Below are 6664 nucleotides of genomic sequence, written 5' to 3'. Positions count from 1 at the left end.
GCTTTTTTCCGATTCATTTCTTAAACCAACTCTGCACTCGTGTCCTACATCTCAATTGCACAAAACAAGGGCCACAGCTCTGCAGGCAGCACGTGTCCAGGCCCCACCATCAGACAGGGCACTTCAGGTGTCCCCCTGCCTGCTGCGTTCCTGAGCTCCCTTTTAGCAGAAGCTGTCCTGTTTATGAATCCTACTGTCAAGCAGCTGACCAGATAAAGAGCATGGTGTCATCCTTTATCTAGCAGTGCTCCAGTTTGCCTCTGCACTTGCCCATGGAATGGCCACCTGCAGATTTCAGCCTCAATTCAGATTTCAGGACTCACAAAACAACCAAGTCTCATTAGGAGCTTGCATAAGTGAGCCTTACTAGTTAGAGCCTTGATTTGAATACCAGAGGGGAAAACAGATGCTGAGACAATGTTTACGCCTTTTCTAACCACACCCTTGAAATGCTGGCAGTAAGTTAGCCAAAGGATGGGCTCTGCATCTTGTTGGGAAGGAACAGCCATAAATACGAGTCTTTGCAGGGTGCGGCTGATACTGGGAGATGGCTGAATGCATATGACCAAAGGCTGCGTGCCTCGCAAGTCAGAACAAAGCAGAAACGTGCTGGGAATCCAGGATTTCTTATGCCCAGAAATTTCCTATAAACTGGAGATAAACACAATTCCCATCTCCCACACAAAAACGAATATTATTCAGACCTACAGTAAGAAACTACTCACTCACAGTGCCAAAGTCCCTTGATTTAAGGATTCCCCAAAGCAATCTCTAAAAAAAACCAAAAGAAAACAAAAGAAGAAAACCCATAGAGTCAGTCAATGCATTTTTCAATCCAATTATATAGTAAAATGCACTGGCAGGCAAGGCCTCGGCTCCAGAAAGGAGTGGAAGAAAAAGGATGGTGAAAAATGCTTTCATACATTAACACATTCTTAGGATATAAGGTAGCAGGTAGCTCAGAAAACATGCCTTGTGAGCTGTGTGGGATGAAAGCAGCTCTCTCCAGGCTTGCCATGTCCTACAGCTCAGCTTTGCCTGTTTGGGCAGGACGGGTGCTACCGCTGCCTTCCCCTGCGCTGTTCTTCTCTGCGGGTTTGAAGGATAATGAAGCAGAGTTTATGCAGTATCGTTTGCCAGTTGGACGAGGTCCATCGTCAAAAATGTGCCCGAGGTGTGCGCCGCACTGAAACAAAACACAACAGGGTATCACTGGGATTCTGCACAGCTCAACAGTGTCATTCGTGGCAGTGTTATGCAGTGCTGCTTCCAGGAAAGCACGCTAGTGCCTACGCAGCCCTTGTGGTTGGGATCCACAGCCTATGTTTATGGATGAGAGCTATCCAGGAAGGTGATCTGCTGATACCACCAATGATTGAGATTTAAAGCCCAGCCTTCCTGCACGTTTCATGTCACATTATTTCTATCCCTGCACTTTGCAGCTGACAAAGTATCGGGATAATATTAACTTTTTATAATTAGTCACTTAAATTCCACAAGTTCATTTTTACAGTCTGCCACAAGAAAAAAAAAAAAAAAAAAAAAAAGTAAAATAAAAGGTTGCACTGGAGAAATATTTATCTTCAACAGGAAAGTCATGCTGCTTTCCTAAAGAGCCTTCGCCTTTCAAGTCAATGGCTGATCTCAGTGAGAGCTGGAATGATGTAACTGAGATCACAGAGCTGTTAGCAGGTTCTCAGTCAGACAGCAAAAATTAAGAAGCGCCAATTATTCTTAACATTTAATTAATTCACAGCATTCCAAATACAGAGAGGCACTACTGATTACTCTGAATGGTGAATGAGTTAGTGATGGCAACTTTCTACCCTGCAGTTAATGTGCTGCTAATGTACTCCTGCTGTTAGTGCTTTCAGTTCATCAAAGCACTAAGAAGGACGCCTGCAGAAGCAGGTAAGAGTCTTGGCTTCAGGTTATACTCTCTCAGTAGACTGAAGCTTTCATGGCAGTAAGGAGGGATAGAAATGCTTCTGGTTAGTGGCAGCCCACAGAAATCCTCAGGATCTGCAGCCCCAGCCTCCACATCCCAGAGCTCCCACAGACAATCAGAGGGAACACCGCAGCCCAGCAGGACTTTGCAGTGATGGAAGAAAAAACAAGATGAACGGGAAAAGGCAAAGGAAAATTGCAGGGCTATTACAAAAGACAAAGCTTGTTTTCCTGGAAGACCACTGCCTTGCAACCTTTTCTTCCAATCTCCAGCCCTTATTTCATTATCCTTCAAGCTGGAGGCCCTTTTTAAAGCAGCTTGGACAGAAAACCTGAGGAGTTTCTACAAGCAGAGTCTCTCACAATGAGGCACTTCACCTGATTAAAGCTGTTCCATACCTCAGAAAAAAAAAGTCTGAAGAAACTTAGTGTCCCAGAGAGAGCATTTTTCTAAATGTTCGGCATCCTAATTAAATCATCTCGAGGAAGAACGCTTCAAAACCTCCTGCCTAGAAGTGTTAAACAGATCTTTTCCAGATTAACGTTTGCCTGAAGATAAATCATTCCGTCTCCATTGGACAGAAACAGAAGAAGAGAAACCATAGAGAGAAACGGTCTGCAGGAGTAATATACTCACAAACATATAGACCAGGGAGACTATCTATCAAAAAGGCTTTCCTCACAAAACCTGAAAAGCTGTGCTCAAGTTCAAGGTAGTCGCATTACACCTTCTTGTGCTGGCAGAATCACACCAGGGTTGGATTACTGCAAAATTTGTTACCTTTGGAGATTACCCCTCACCAAAAATTTATGTGGCGATTCTCTCTGTAGAGGACTCTATAACTCATCTGCCCTGAAAAGAAAAGTAATTCAACCCTTTGTATCGCAGCATAAGAACCCTGGCCCTCAGCTGAGAGCACAAAGGATGAATTGATTTTGCTGTCCTCCCCACTCACAATAGGTGCCGACCATTTTTCTAGGGCGTACAGGCATGCCTGCAAAGCTTCGCCAGAAGCAACGATCATCTGTTGCGGCCTTATGCACAAATATCCCTGGCAGAATACACTTAGGATGGTGACATGGACTGAAGCATCTGAACTATGTTTTTAGGAGCAGGAAAGGGGGGGCTGCTGCTAGCTGTCAGTATGCTTGGATCTCCAGCCTCCTGGTTCTAATATGCTGCCGGCAGTTGCAGAGAGCAGCTTGCAGTCAGCTGCTGCAACCCATTCTGAGCTAGCAACGTGCAAACAACTCTTCTGCGACTACAAAACTTTATTGATTCTTACAGGTACAAATAATAGCAAGGGAGACCTCAGGGGAAGGAACTCTCAAGCAGGAAAGAGAAAAAAAGGGAGAGCCACAAACAGATTTACATTATTCCTCAAATGCATTTGCAATTAACTTCCACCTGCCACTAAAAATCGACCTTTTAAATACATCCAGGGCAACGCGCTTCCAAAAAGTTATTTTTAGGATAAGCCCACGCATGTCTTTGCTTTATTCTACAGCTATTTTCCCCCTACTGTACGCTTTCCATTATGGAGAAGATTAAAAGATGTTTCTTACTCTCTCAGAGAGGTGAAAGGACTTTGAAAGAAAAAGCAACTACTTTTTCATCTGCAAAAGATTAATAAGGGCTTGGGTGTGGGAGAGGGTCCTTCCCTCCTGTTTCACTAAGGCCTGCCATATCAATCCCGTGCATTTCCAAGCTGCAGTAAAGTTGTGCCTTTCTGTGCAGCTGCACGTGTGATTCACATTCCGAGGGCTCTGAGGAGGGGAGGAAATGGTTTTGTTATGGATACACAATGTGGTGGTATTAACTGCGCTGAGCAGTGGCTGCAAAGATGTTCTCCAATCTTCAAGCTATTTTCCTGTGTGACTTGATCATCCGTGGGGTTACTGCACCAGGAAGCTGGCAGAACTGATCACATGTTGCCAGTGGATTATACAGCGACTTTGGTTGTGCTTTTTTCTTAACGCTATACATTCAGTTTTTGGCTTTGCTCTAAGTTTATGGTGGCTGTTTGTGCCTGCTGCTAACGCTGCTGGTCTCAGGTCTGCTAGCGCTGTTTTGTTTGGCAGCAGGCAAATGAAATTCCCAGATTCCATGTCCTGACCACAGGCTGCCTTGGGCTTTCCTCCAGTGAACCCAGGAGCTGTGGCCATCTTTTGAAGGGTGTCAGCAGACACATGTTCAGCAAGCTGGTAGCACGCTTATTTTAGCACTATTCAGCCCTAAGCAGAGGTGAAGGAAGTAAGTTACAGTTTTGATTACTCCAGTAATTACTGATGAAGCGAGAGACTCCCAGCCTGTGGTCCTGTTGCTACCTTGCTAAGGAATTTTAGGGAAATGGATGTTCCAAAAGTATTAAAACCCATCTGCTAAAAAACAACATCAATGTAAAAACTATAGCGCTGTGCACAAGGTATGCTGATTTGGCCATAAACATATTTATGAGAGCCAGACCCTCTACCCAGAGTGAAGTTAGTGGATTCTCCACATAAAGATGATCTTGCCTCTCTTCAAGAAACTTCTTAACTCGCTCTGAGCATTTCTATATGAGAACTGATTAACATGTGAGGACTTGTATCATCAGCGCTGAAATCGGTTATCCTACCAGCACTGCTGTCTGGAAAGAGCACAGCAAGTTCTCACGGGCCAGATGAAGCCCTGCTTCCCTTAGGAGGAAAGTGGGTGCATGGAGCAGGGGCCGCAAGCTGCTGGGTACATCTGCCGAGCGCCTCTGTTAGGCAATGACTGCACCGTTCCCTTTGCAGAGCAGCACAAAGGGTGAGAGCAAGCAAGCAGAACAAGACAGATAACGGAAAATTTGGGCGTGATGTGAATGACTACTGACTTCATTATTATGGCAGACAGGAATGTTTGAGGCAGCCATGAGGACCGTGCTGGGAATGTGCGCTGGGGCTGACTTAGCGCTGCTGCATGGTAATGTGCAGTGATGGAATCAGCACACGGGCAGTTGCTCCACTGTTTCCAGCTTCCATCCCGGCTGCTCACATGTGGAGGAGGTCAGCCAGGCACAGGAGCTCCTTTGAAGGGATCCTCTTCAGGAAGACAATTTCTGTAGACTCAGCACCAAGCCTGGCCATTTACATCTGCTCTGTTAAATCTCACACCAGACAACAACGTGCATTCCAACAAGCCCTTGTGCTCATTCCACCCAGCTGTTATACCTACGGCCCATTGTGCTCTCTTATAATGATTACTATTTAATGGAACTGAAAGGTTTGCAAATCTTAGAGAAAATACAGCACGCTGTAATGATTTTTGCAGCCTTTGCCATCAGAATGGTCTTTGTGTGCTATAAACTAACCTGACTGCAGGATATTTCAATCCGATGCATCCCATAGGAAAAATCATCAGTGAGAGTAATTGTATCAGGACTGATCACATCATAGAAGGAAGGCCAACCTGGAAAAGAGGAATAAAGGTAAGTAAGAAAAGACAGCGTATATGATGGCATACTAAAAAGAAAAGAGAGAATCACACTGAAAAATGTTGGCTTGGGTTGGAAGGAACCTGAAAGTTAATCTGGTTCTAACTCTCCTAATCTCTTCTTATGTCCCTATGGACAGTTTCCCTGGGGATCTCATCCAATAATTCCTTAAACAGAATTTTACTCTCCTGATGTTCAGGGTCCTGACTCTGTTCTTTGCCAGGCCCATATTCCTCAAGATCACAAACTCAAACAGGGAGTGGTTACTATTATGGCCCAGGCTGCTTCCAGTCTTAACTTCATTAATTATCTTCTCTGCATGTTATGCCACTGCTCCTGCTTTGAGAGGACCAGGAGCTCTGGGCAGCTGTCTCCTCACCCTGGCTTCTCAGCTTTTGGAACTTCCTCTCACATGCTGAGAGATGCTGCTGTTCAGAATGCAGCTGCAGTGGTGCTGACCACCTCGGAAAATGTAATCATATGCACCATTTCCTGAAGCTGAGTTCCCACATAAGGACCTGATAGGCCTTGAGGTCATGTCAACATCCACCAGGGCCCATCTGAAATCCCACCAGATATGCATCCCTCTCATTCAGTCTCCTGCCAAATATTGCAACACACACAGATAACTCTTACTTACATGTGTATTACACATATGCCCGTGCAGAGGAAACTTCCTTGTTTGTTCTTCTAGTATCTGCTAAGTATTTGCTACAGATGATTTCATAAAATGACTTGCAATAAGCTATTAAATAGCAGCAGTTGTGAATCACTGCATGCAGATGAGTAAAGGATGTATACAGCTTTCCATGAGTAAGAGAAGTAAAATCTCCTGTTCAGTAAAAGAAGATGTGGAAGCTATCTGAATATGGGTAAGGAAAATGCGTAAATTGAAAAAGAAAACTGCATGTCCTCAGTTGTATCTTAAGTCATCAAGTACAGAATACACTTACTAGGATGCAAGCACAGGAGGCATGCAATTTTAAGAAAGAAGTGCTCAGAAATGCATTTCTCTCTCCCTTTTGGGGAACCTCTGTATATATACAGCAGCATTCCTGAGCCTGCAGCCTGAAGGTACTGCAGGTCCCAAGCCTTGTGCTCCCCAGGAGACTACTAATATCACAAGTGTTTCCCCTCCCAGAACTCACTGCAGAAGGAGAGTCATTTTTTTTCCCCAAAAGCATTGCAGATGGGAGAGTAGCAGACAGCAGACAGACCGAAGTGCAAGAACCCCGAACAGGGAAAATGTCCCACAAGAC

General features: G+C 44.8%; 1 long non-coding RNA gene across 1 annotated transcript; it reads right to left on the bottom strand.

Annotated features, from left to right (window-relative positions):
- Positions 1-610: 610 nt before the first annotated feature.
- LOC116653142 lies at positions 611-5413 on the bottom strand. Its single transcript, XR_004306543.1, has 2 exons — positions 5283-5413; positions 611-1186 (listed from the first exon to the last, which is right to left on the bottom strand). It is a non-coding gene; the product is annotated as an uncharacterized LOC116653142 (long non-coding RNA).
- Between the last annotated feature and the right edge of the window lie 1251 nt (positions 5414-6664).

This window comes from Coturnix japonica, chromosome 1 (genome assembly GCF_001577835.2).
Source record: "Coturnix japonica isolate 7356 chromosome 1, Coturnix japonica 2.1, whole genome shotgun sequence".
NCBI lineage: Eukaryota > Metazoa > Chordata > Aves > Galliformes > Phasianidae > Coturnix > Coturnix japonica.
This window is presented reverse-complemented; position numbering and strand designations above follow the sequence as displayed.